Source organism: Phacochoerus africanus, chromosome 4 (genome assembly GCF_016906955.1).
Source record: "Phacochoerus africanus isolate WHEZ1 chromosome 4, ROS_Pafr_v1, whole genome shotgun sequence".
In the NCBI taxonomy this organism is placed as follows: Eukaryota; Metazoa; Chordata; class Mammalia; order Artiodactyla; family Suidae; genus Phacochoerus; species Phacochoerus africanus.
In genome coordinates this window covers 120,449,868-120,462,453 of record NC_062547.1, presented here as the reverse complement: position 1 = coordinate 120,462,453, position 12,586 = coordinate 120,449,868, and the positions used below count along the sequence as shown (strand labels likewise).

The following is a 12,586-nucleotide window of genomic DNA, read 5'->3' as shown; positions in this document are numbered from 1 at the left end:
AAGCCTGTGTGTAGGTGACTCCCTGTGATTCAGCTTCTTTCCTGTTTTGAAACAGAAGGTTGCTAACCTCTGGAACAAAATTTGGCAAAGTCAGGGAATGTCAGTTTTATGCAAACAGTATTTCCTTTTTGTGGCCTTTCTTTTCATCCTATGATTTGACTTTTAAGTCTTATGCATATACTGAATTCAACTCAAGGACCCTTTCCATATGCCTCAGAGAGGATGTAGAACTTGAAGACAAAAAAGAAACAAGCAAAACACCTCCCTTTTCCATAGTGGCTGGAACCAGATGAACTTTATGTCAGACCCCATGAACGGCCTGACAGTTTATATTCCAAGGAGAAGGTAACACAGACACATTAAAGGTCGACTGCAAAACAAAAATTCTGGGGAAGAAAAAAATCTCATCATTGCCAAACTGGCTGATTTTTATATGATGATAATTTTAAATCACAGCTTTCAAATATCTGTCTGAGTACTGGGATGTTATTGTTTTAAAGTCTCCACTTGACAGACTGTGGCTGTGGCTTCCCTTTTACCTAAAAGGAATCTGAGCAGCTGAAGACAGGCTCGTCCTTCCGTTGGGTAAACCTCATCATCATATTTTGAAACGGACTTATTCAGCCTCCTTGCCCACAGGCTGCAAGGGACCATCCAGCAAAGACAATGCATGTCATTATCCCAACTCCACTGAAGGAATGATCTTGAGATCAGAGGCAAAACCTGAAGTGGAGCAGAGATCACCCCGGGCTGGCTGGCGTCCCCAAAGAACTTTATCAGGCAGGGCTGTTGCTACACCTGACCAAGCAGGAGATGTGGGCTTTTGAGAACAGAACATACAACTCAGTTCATTGCTGGAAAGGAGAAAAATTAACAGCCCACCTGTTCCAGAGCTGGCCAGCTTCCCTCAACTTAGTCAAACAGGATATTTTGTTGCGCTTCGCTCTCAAGCCAGAAGACAACCTACTACTATTACAGCTGCTGCCAGCTGTGTCATCTGCCAGATGTCAACAGGGGCCTGAAGTGGGCAGGTGACTTCCTGCTTCGCTCTCTGGCCAGAGTGGAGTTGAGAGGAGGGCAGTGATCAGCTGTGTTCTCAGGACTCCTGCCTCCAGCAGGAAGTCACTGAGCTACACAGTCTGCGTTATCCACACAGAGAAAGGTGATTGAGAAAAATGGACAGATGCCCAAGGCAGCTGTAATTGTTCCTGATGGAAGCTGATTTCTAGACTCAGCAGCCTGGACTGTCCTCTGGGGACTGGAACCTGGGAGGCAGTCCATCAACTGTCACTGGACAAACCCACGGATGAAGAGATGCAGGAGCCATCCTACCAACATGTCTCCCTCGGAATCAGGCATTATGTGGTTAGAATGTTTTAATTTACCTTGATTTTTTTCAGGTCATACCAGTCCTAGAAAGGCATATGTTTTTACCACTGCCCCTTAGCTCAAGATAAGCTACCATCTTCTTAGGAGACATCTCTATCCGGACATGGGTGCCTCCAAAGTCTGGCTTGGCATTTATCTCCTCTTCTCTCAGGCTGCTTGATTCTGTGTTCCAAGAACCTTAAATGTCAATGTCTCGGGAGTTCCCAGTGTGGCTCAATAGGTAAGAAGCAACTAGTATCCATGAGGATGCAGGTTTGATCCTTGGCCTCGCTCATTGGGTTAAGGATCTGGCATGGCCATGAGGTGTGGTATAGGTCTCAGAGGCAGCTCAGATCTGGTGTTGCTGTGTCTGTGGCGTGGGCCAGCAGCTGCAGCTCCAATTTGACCCCTAGCCTGGGAACTTCCACAGGCCACAGGTGTGGCCCTAAAAAAAAGAAAAATGTCAAGTCTCTTTCACTGCTTCTTCTCTTAAACTTCAGCTAAACCACCAAGGCAGGGGTCTGATGTCTTGGAGTTCCATGAAGATGAGGCCTTGATTAGTCTGCAAAGCCCGTTTCAAGTGTGGGGCACACATCTAAAGCCAGGAGAGCTTGACAGCTGCTGTTCTTGATGCCAGCCTGCCTCTGTAATGAGGAAAATTGCACACAAGCTCAGTCCTCAAGAGATGTCAAGAGAATATCTCATGCAATCTACTCCATTTGCAGTGGATAAGCAATGAGATCCTGCCATATGGCACAGGGAACTATATCTGGTCACTTATGATGGAACATGATGGAAGATAATGGGAAAAAAGAATGTATATATGTGTGTGACTGGGTCACTTTGCTGTACAGTAGAAATGGATAGAACACTGCAAACCAACTTAATGGAAAAAATAAAAATCATTCAAAGTGAAAAATAAAAATAAAAAAAATAAAAGAGAGTATCTCAACAGAACCAGAGGATGGATGTTCCTGGAAACCCCCTGTATTCCTAGATGAGGTTAACTCCATGGCTGTGTGGTCACTGATCTTTCCAAATCATGCTGTAGCCAATCCCAGTCTTTCCTGTTGCCTGAAGATCAGCCAAGGGCGATCTTTATCCCTGCCACCCTCTTCTAGAAACTGCAACAGTTGTGTGACATGCTTTTGCTGACCAATGAATAAATGGCCTGAGGTCATTTTGAGGGTTGGCTTTGAGTTCTGCAAAACCTATAAATCAAATTAAAAAAAGAAAAGAAAATACAACAGCTTGGCTTCATCAGTGTAAAAGGGTAAAACAATATCTACTTTTGACAGGTAGATGGAATTGTTACTTTCAGTTTTGGAAAATCTATAAAAGAATAAGGTAAACCCATAGTTTTCTGGGTCTTGATAGGAATTCGTAGGTCAAATACAACAATGTGGATCCATCTCACCCAGACAGGTCCTATCATAACTCCTTCTACACAGATACCTAAGCAACTCCTCAAAGATGTTTCCTTAAATCTTTAGGAAATTGTTTCAGCCTTTTTTTGCCATGTATGTCTTACACATTTTTAATTTAGTTTACTCCTGGGTGGCTTAGAGTTTTATAAATGTCATCTTTTTCTCTCATGACATTTTTGCAGTTGCTTATTAATGGCGTAGATATCTGGCCAAGTTGCTGGATTTTCTTACTAATTCGAATCATTTTTCAGTTGATTTGCATGGATTTTCTAAATAGATAATTATATTTTCTGCAAGCAAAAATAGTTTTGTCTCTTTAATATTTGTTTTCTTTTTACTGTTTTATTCCATTAGCTAGGATGTTGAATAACAATAATTTTATTATGTCTTTGTTTCTGATTTCAAAGTAGCAATTCACCATTGAATATGATGTTTGTAGAGGGGTTTCTTTATTAAAATTGGGCTATTTTATTCTAATTTTGACAAGTGTTTTTTTTAAATCATAAATGGGTCTTTGTTGAACCCATTAATTTCCTTCTAAATTATGATGTTATGATTTTTCTCTCAATTCTTGATCAAATGAATTACATTAATAGATTTTTCTCATGTTGAAATAACCTGACTTTCCAGAATAAGCCCTACTTAGGATGTATTATTCTTTTAGTGTACTAATGGATTTAATTTACTAATATTTTATTTAGGATTTTTGTATCTTTGTTCATAAAGTGATTGAACTATAGTTTTCTTTTCCCACGACAGCTTTGTTTAGTCTTGGTGTATGATTATGCAAGCCCCACAGATGAGTTGAGAAACTTCCAAGTTTATTCTGTGTTCCAAAAGAAGTGACATAACTCTCAAATTATCTGTTCCTTGGTGATCTGAGCCTTATGACTAACTTTGACTAACTGCTAAATGTTTCCGTAATTATCTCTTTTTAGTTAAGTTTAGAAATTATATTTACCAGGAAAATACCCATTTTTAATCCAATTTGCAAATTTATTTAATGAGGCTGAGCATGGTATGCTTTCATGTTTTAAATATCCTGACAGAATACATGTCCTTTCTTATTTCTAATGTTCCATTAATTTCCTCTTTTTCATAATTAGATCTGCAAAATCATTGAGAAGTTTTTCTTTTTTGCTTTTACTCTATTAACCCTGCATTTTCTCACATTGATTCATTCTTTCCTTCTACTCGTTTTTGGGGGATCACCTTACCATTTTTTTATCCAGCTTCTTAATTCAGAAGTTTAGTTCATTTAAACAAAATCTCTCTCATTGTCTAGGACATTTAAAGCTATAAAACACTTTCTGATAACATTTTGCATACATCCCACAAGTTTTTGTTTTAATGCTGTGCTCACATTTTCATTATTCTGAATTGTAGTTCTCTGAAACCATTCTCTTTCCTGCGGTTGAAAACCAGTAAATCCCCCGAAATCACTATGTTTTGGGCCTACTACTGCTTTTTCTTAGAGTTCAGTTTAACTAATATTTGTCAGGTCTTTTCTATGAGGCAAGCTCATTTCTAGGTGCTGGGCATATAGGGGTGACTAAGTGTGCTGAGTTCACTCCCCAACACTGGGCCTGTACCTCCTGGCTGAGGGGTCACCCTCCTCAAAGGGGGTCAGTGCCTGGGAAGCTCAACAACATGGTGTGACCCAGTATGAGACCCCAGGCCCAAAACAACAGCAACAAACTGAGCTGTGCTGATCCAGTTCTCATTCTTATGCATGCAAATGGGGAAATGTGCAAAGAATGGAGCTGTAAAAATAATGCCACCCGCTCTTTGGCCATCTGCCCACCAAGGGCAGAGCTCAGGGCATCTGGTCCCTCTGATAAATGCTGTGACCTGGCTCTGACTGACTAACCACATCTTTCTCACTATCACTTCCTGAGTGATGACATTTGGGAGAGGAAAGACTAGCTTCTTGGCAAAGCAATTCCCCGAAGAAAGAAAATCGGGCTAGGAGTGGGGGCACTTATTAAACCAGAAAATGAGAGGTGACCTCTTGGGGAGGAGTGGAGCAAATGTATAGCTTTTAAAGTTATTTCAGAAAATTATTGATTTTTTTTTTATGTATGACCACCCTGCCACCTTGGACTTGACAGCCAGTGATGGCATGTAACCCTGTCATTTTATAGATGGAGAACGGATGACCCAAACCATGATTTAAGGCCAGAATGCTAGTTAAGGGCGGAGCCAAGATAAGATGCAAGACACTTGACTCCTAGCCCAGGACCTCTGACACTCCCTACAATTCACCTTCAACACTGGCCCTTCTGGCCATCACCATCACCATCGTCATCAATTTCACTACTCTACTGGCCACTTGACCCAGAATTAGCTCTCAAATTTGCAGTAATCCTACTGGGCAAGTATTATCTGTTTCACTTTCCCTCTCCATGTTCCCAGCCTTCACATACTATGTACCCTGACACTTGGGATCTGTCATCAGCAGGAGCCCTGTATCTTCCATCCTTTTTTGTAAGGCCTCTTCATATCTTGCCCTAATGGACATTTGGCTGTCCCCTGAAAATACCACCTGCAGCCCCTCCAGTGGAGGCCATATTCCAGCCCCACTTCCATTCCCATTTCTTTGTGCTGGGATGGGGGAGGTGACTCTATCCCAGAGGACCCAAGGGTGGGGCAGGTGTCCATTACACTTGCAACTCAGTTATCTTCCCTCCTCCTTTGGAGCCCCCCAGATCCTTTGAAATTCATGTCAGACTTTAACACCAGCCACCTGTACTCAATCCTGTTATCTCCCAACCTACCCTTCTTCTCTCCTGAATGACTTTAGCACCTGGCTCTCCACCCCTCTTCCTATCTCCATTCTTGGTGATGTAACAATCTGGTAGAACAGGGACCCATTCAGACCTTTAATCTTTAATCGCCCTCCTCACCTCCATCTTTAATCTCTATGCCACCTCATCCACCCTCTCATATTTGTGTTCCTAACCCTGTCACCATGATCCTGACATCAATCCATTGATCCTACAACTTTCACATCCTGGGAAAGATACAAAATATATGCAAAGACCATAGATAGATGATGGATAATTCCCTTTCTATCCTCACTTGCCTCCTTGTTCTGCTTGTTTCCATGGTTTACCACTATAATTACTGCTTTGTGAATTCTCTTGATTTTTCTGCCTTTCTCTTTTCACTAAATTCATTTGGCAAAAGCTGATTCAAGATTAAATCCATATCCACACATTTTGTGACTACATTTGAGAGGCTCAAACTGTGGTAGGAAATACAAAGGTGCTGGGTGGTGGGTGGGTTGGGGGGGAACCATGAACACATAACTGCACACCCCAAATAAGAATCCAGCACACTTGACAGTTTTATGCTACTTCACTCATGTGCCCATTTTTCCACTCTGTGAAAAGAATGTTTCACACCTTCCTCTCCCTCTTGAAACTTTATCTATGGCTGTCTAGCCTGAGCTCCCCTAAAAGTTGTGCCTGAAGGGAGCTTAAATGGGAAGTGATCCCAGGGATCCAGAGGCTGGCCCTGAGGAGTGAAGTGGGAAAAGTGGGAAAGGCAAAGACATGTGCCTGAGTTGACTGCCCTCATGGGCCACAGATAATCAATCCCATGGGAACTTCTCAGGCACCTGATGGATGCAGCTCAGATTTCTTTGCTTAGGGGATGAAAAGCGTGAGCGTTTAACCACAGACTCTTGTATTGTGTTGGTCAAGGGAGGCCCTTGCACTAACTGCCCACATCTCCAGGTGAGTGGCCCATGATTTCATGGACATTCACACAGCAGCTCCAGGAAAGCCATGAGGCAGGACACTGTCGCTGAGCTGAATTGTTTCAAAGCCTGTACAGAACTGGTCTCTGCAACAGTCAGCAAATTAAGGAGTGAGGCCGAGAAGATTTGAATGAAGGCAGAAAAGATGTCGCTTGTACCTTTTGTATCTGTCACAGACCCTCTAAGTCCCACTGAGTCTTTATTCAAGTCTGCAACCTCTGATGGGACTTAATGCAAGAGAACGAGTGACACAAACTCTGGTCCCCTGCCCCAGCTGATCTTAGGCCCATAGCTGCTATTCATCATCTCCCACAGCTTTCATTTCCCTCATTCTCTGCCAGCGCATAGCTGGTGTAAGTTGATTGCTTTAGGCAGTGACAAACACCTTTATCCCCAGAGGCATGATCCTCAGTGCCTTGCTCTTATCAGGTCATGGCTGCTGAGTTGCCTGTTCACTGAAGTTATTGGGCAAGAAATCACTGAATCCCTAGCTTTAGGCACAGACCTCCTGCCCTCACTGGCTGGCTAGGAGCAGAGCAGTCCAGGCTCACAGCAGTGGCAATTTCATGCATCATGAGAATTATGGGGGCACTGGCTCTGGGGAGGGGGTGAGAGGCTCCGAAGACCTTCCTCATTAACTTCATAAAGAAGGGCCTGTCTTTTTCCCTTTGTTTTTTCCTTTTTTAGCTGCCCCACGGCATATGGAGTTCCCTGGCCAGGCATCAGACCCCAGCCACAATTGCAAGCTAAGCCACGGTGGCCAGGACCCAAATGACAGACTTGCCCTCATTTTTTTTTCTTTTTTTTTTTTGTCTTTTTGCCATTTCTTGGGCTGCTCCCACGGCATATGGAGATTCTCAGGCTAAGGGTCAAATCGGAGCTGTAGCCGCCAGCCTATGCCAGAGCCACAGCAACGCGGGATCCGAGCCGTGTCTGCGACCTACACCACAGCTCACGGCAATGCAGGATCGTCAACCCACTGAGCAAGGCCAGGGCGTGAACCCTCAACCTCATGGTTCCTCGTCGGATTCGTTAACCACTGCGCCAAGATGGGAACTCCTGACTCACCCTCATTAAGGAGAGGCAGGGACAGCAGACAAGTCTGGGGAGCAAGCACATCCTCTGAAAGGCAGCTGGGCAGGAGCAATGGGCTGGAGGAGCCCTAAACCTAGAGATGCTCAGAGGACCAGCAGTCTGACCTCGCCAACTCCTCAGACCCGGTCAGAAAGAGACTGTGTGGATTTCCAGAGCACCCCCTGAGGGCCCAGGCCAGGGAGGACCCAGTTCCCATGCCCCCAACTCCAGGGGTTCCCCACTGACCTTGCTTGTGTCAGCGTCTTGCGTGTCCTTCCTGACCCAACCTCCTCTTTTTTCACTTTTTTCTTGTGCTTTGTTTGCTGGTCTCCATGTCACTGTCCTTCCAGAGAGCAACGAGGGTAACTCCCTGAGCATCTCCACAGCCCGAGGCAGTGTGAGGAAGGGCTGGCGTTCAGTGTGTGTCTTCCCACCAGGCACCAGGAGCTTCCCCGCTTACCTAGAGGCAGGAGAGCATGGCCTAGATGTGCAGGGTCTGGACCAGACACCCCACCTGGAGTCTGGGCTCTGCCACCCCTGCAACTTCCTGGCTGTGAGACCATGGATGTGTCATTAGCTTCTGTTACCCATCCAGGCTCTTTTAATCAATCAAAATTGATAACAGACCAGGTGAGAATTTCAGGCAAGGCTTTATTGGGGCTTGTGATGCAGCACAAAGGAGCAAAAACAGGAAACAGGTGCCCTTGCTCAGGCCTGGAGAGTAACCACTTGGGTGGGATAACGATGGGGATAGGTCTGCAGGTTGGGCAGGGGGCATAACGTAGGTAGTCAACCCACCCCCTTGGTAGTGCCCTGGGCAGTACTCTGCTTTTGCTCCTGGAATCTAAAAAATGGCAGTTGGTTTGTGGCCTATTGTTCATAACTGCCACAACTGCACATGTGTGGTTACTTGTATTCCCTTATAGTTTCTTTATATGCTGTTGCTGGAGAAGACTTTGTCCGGGTGCACGCACGATGGTCAAGGGTGCCAGATCCCAGCCTATCCCATCTCTGCTTTCTCCATAAAACAATAGTCTTTCCTCCTAGGGCTGGGTGAAGTGAATGAAGTAATATATGTGGAGTCTTTAATGAGATGCAGAGCTGATGTGTGTTTTGAATCATTTCATTTACTCTTCAGAACAATGTGATGTGTTGCATTTTACAGATGGGGACACTGAGGCTCCAAAATGAACAGGCACTTATTTGGATGGCATATATCAAATAGGAGCCCAATATGAGATCCAAACTCTGTGCTTTTTTTGGTCTCTCAAAGTCTGAGGCACAGATAGGCAGGTAACTGGGCCGAGAGTCTCCCCTGCTGCAGCTGGGCTGGCCCTGGGGCCCTGCCAGAAATGGGGATTCCAAGTGGTGCTGTTTCACTTCTACTTGGCATTCTGGCACCAGACCAAGGTCCTGAGCCAAAACTCCTGCTGTACAACCAGAGGCCAGACTACAAACTAGATGAAAACAAGAATAGAGACACAGGTGATCTTTTCTAGCCCTTTCATTCTTCCCTCCCAGCAAGCAGGGCCCGGTGGTACCCTGGCCACCTGCCCAGAAGCCACGGGCCTTGTGAGAGAAGGATGGGCCATGGTGGGGCTTCCACTGAAGCAGGAGTTGCCATCAAGCTTCAGAATGACTCAAAGTCCTTCCTTTCACCTTCTTGATGCTTTCTTTCTGGACAGAAACCAGGGAGGTTGCAGAATTTCTGCACTGTGCAAAGGCTCCAATCAACCACATTCTCCTCGCCCTTCTAGCCCTTGCCTTTCTCCTCGGTTTGCTCCTTGCAGCCCTGTGCCAAGCATTCAATTAACCATGCTGCTTCTGCTCTCTCCCAGCCAAATGGGTACCAGATGCACCTTGGACAAAGTGAGGGAAAGAAACTTGACTCAGACAAATCAGCAGAGAAAACACAATCAGGCAAAGCAAACAGAGCCGAAGAGGCAGTAGACAAGCCAAATGCCCAGGAGCCCACCTGAAACACATTTCCAGGAGCCCCCTGGAAATCATCCTTTTCTAACCTGGGCCATATGGAAGCTCCTGCCCAGTGAAGGGAGGCTGTGAGCATAGCAAATCAAAACAGCCACCTCCAGGGGCTGGGAAAGTGGGGAGAGGTGAGTTTGCTTGTGTTCTCCAGGAAGGATGTAGGGCCTGTGGTTGCTGTAAAAACATGAGAGTTTGGTGCCAAGAAGTGACCAGAAAATTGGCCCAGCTCTTTCCTTATCTTGCAATCTAGACCTCCAGCTAGAGCCAGGAGTTGCAGTCCCTGGAACAGGGAGGGATAAAGGCCAGGTTTGCAATAACCCTTTTTTTTTTTTGGGGGAGGCCTGCTCAAATCACTGAGCTGGAAATAGCAGCTGCCTCCCTAGAGGAGGGTAAAGGCTCCCTGACAGCCTGCTTGGAGCAACAGGCAGGCCTGGAGGAACTTCTGCCAAAAGCAAACACCTGAAGCCCTTGATAGTGTGGTCCTGTCACTCTCTGGAGGCAGCTGCTGAAGGCGTGCTCATTCCCCTTCACCAACATCACAGATATAAAAGTGAGATTTGAAGAGCTGCCTCTTACCTTGCAGAGCAGGGCAGTGCCAGGAGGCCATGCTGGGGGCACAGCTTTTGGGATCAGATGGATAGAAAGAAGCTCAAATCCCAGTTCCACCACTTATAAGAAGCTGTGTACCCCTGAGCCAGTTGCTAAATCTCTCTGGGCTTGTTTGCTCATTTGTAAACTGAAGCTGTATAGCTAAAGCTGCTAGGAAGATTAAATAAGTGCCTAGATGATGCTGAACACACACCTGGCACACAAGTGGTGCTCAATCAATGGCAGGAGGTTGGCACTGAGCTTTTTAGAAGGACCTACACAAGGAGGTGAGAAGGAGAGGAGTGAGTCTGAAGAATCAGAATCTGTAACTGAGAGGTGTGGGGAGATGAAAAAGCTAGAGTTGAAAAAACACAGGAAACGGCTGCCAGAGCTACGTCACCTACACACTCTTCTAAAGAGAGGAACAGAGCTCTGCTAGCTTATTAGCAAGGGAAGTGTTTGATGTAAGAAACCAAACCAGCCCAAAGTGACACCAACTGTACCGCCTCTACACGGTGGAAACGATCACCCAGCTCTGGTTCTTTCCCATCCCCAAGGCCTTCGGTGATCCCCAAGGCCCCGGGCTCCCCGCCCCTTTCCCAAGCCTCTGACCCACAAGGATGCCTTTCCTCCTTCCCATCCTCCCTCCCTTTGGTACAGAATGCTGCCTCATGGACGTGATGGAGTCCACTAGGAACAGGTGTCCCGGGCTCCTGCAGGAGGTTCAGTTTCATGGCTCAGTCTCAGGAGCTGGTCTTGACAGCCCAAAAGGCAGGCTGACTTCCAGAGGTCACAACATCTGTCCGGAGGTCTGATCCCCCCACACTCCCCGAGTGCTTCCAGCATCCTCTGTGAAGCGCTCCTCAGAGCAGACCAAAGTCGTGGGCCTCAAGCACTCACAGGGAGAGGTGGAGGGGGCAGCCACACAGCTGAAACCTGGGCAGACCAGGCCAAGTGCCATCACTTGTATTTGGGGATTTAATTTACCAGTGTAACCGTGAAATTCTGTCTGGAAAATTGAGCTCATTCTGTCTCTTTGGCACCTATATGGTCCTACAATAGTCCTGGGGCAAGAGAGTGAATGGGCTGGCTGACCTGCCCCCAAAAAATACTAGGAGATGAGTTGACACAAATTGACAGCCACCAGCCTCTGAATGACAGAAAGGCTGCAGGGAGTCCAGCCTTTGTCCTCCATGTCCTAGCACAACATCACTGGTATTGTTCTGAATGGCATGTGAGCAGGGGCCCTTCTCCATCCAGAGGGCTTGGAGGGGCAGGTGGAGAAGGTACCAGCTTTGCAATCAGCAGGCACAAGTTTGAATTTGAGGCTGCCCATCTTCTGTGTGGCCCTAGCCATGGGACTGAGTCTCGCTGGTTTCAGTTCCTCATAGTGCTCAACTTTCTGTAAGGATTAAGTAGCAAAAAGTATACACAGAGCCCTGCCAAGAAGAGCAAATTATTTTCCCTTCAGTCTGAGTTCACAGACCGAGCTTACAGGATCTGGCCAGACTTACTGTTCCTTTCATTCCTCAAGCCCCCCTGTGCTCGACCATCACCCATGACTATCCCCCTGCCCTCCCACCCCACACACGGAGCCCCTGGTTCCTCCTGTAATTGCCTCTGTCTGGCTCCTCAGTATCCATAGCAATGGGAGGCCCCAACCAGACTCCAGGGGATAGCCTGATAGCATTTCTCCTCTTCCTCCCATCCCAAATCACCCAGAAGCAGCTACTCAGAAATTAGGAATGAAATAATATCTTTGGCTAGCAGCGAGAAGGTCAGAATAGTAATCTTTTTCTGCAAGAAACTGGATGGGATAGTGTGCATGAACAGCAGGTCCGTTTTCCAGGAAACCTAGAGCATCAAACTGCTCTGAGACACAGTAGGGACTTCAGCTCTCCCAGATAGTGGCTTGGGCGCAGTGGGAAAGAAAATCCCACAGGATAAATCTGCAGAGAAAAGTAAGTTGGCTTTTCTGATGGAACAATAACCTAGAAGCTCTGTCTTCTTTGTTAGCTCTTTTTTGCATGTCCATCCCTGAGGCCAAAGGGGAAGTCACAGCCTCCCCTGCGGAAAAGAGTCCTGCACTGGGCAGACCCTATGAAGGACTCCCAGGTCCTAAACCATTTTGGCCTCTAACAGCTACATCGCTCACCTGAAATGGGACTGGATGAAGCACAGTCTCATTTGTATTTGGGGCAGGCACATCCTTCTGAAGCCTTAAGTTACCCCAGTGCTCAAGGCAGAATTTTACCAAACCGCTTGTAAAGGCTGCCACCTGTTTCAGAACAACAGCTGATGAAGACAAGAGCTCCATGACAGCAGGGAGCAATCCTGTCCCACCCACGATCATGTGTCTAGCATCCACCCCAGTGCCTGG

At 46.4% G+C, this 12,586-nt stretch overlaps 1 long non-coding RNA gene across 1 annotated transcript in view; it reads right to left on the bottom strand.

The window, feature by feature from the left end:
• LOC125126253 (uncharacterized) overlaps positions 1–12,586 on the bottom strand; it is a 51,834-nt gene that overhangs the window by 8,208 nt on the left and 31,040 nt on the right. Inside the window, exon 7 of the long non-coding RNA XR_007134571.1 lies at positions 7,879–8,092. This is a non-coding gene — a long non-coding RNA (uncharacterized LOC125126253). The remainder of the gene's footprint in view (positions 1–7,878; positions 8,093–12,586) is intronic.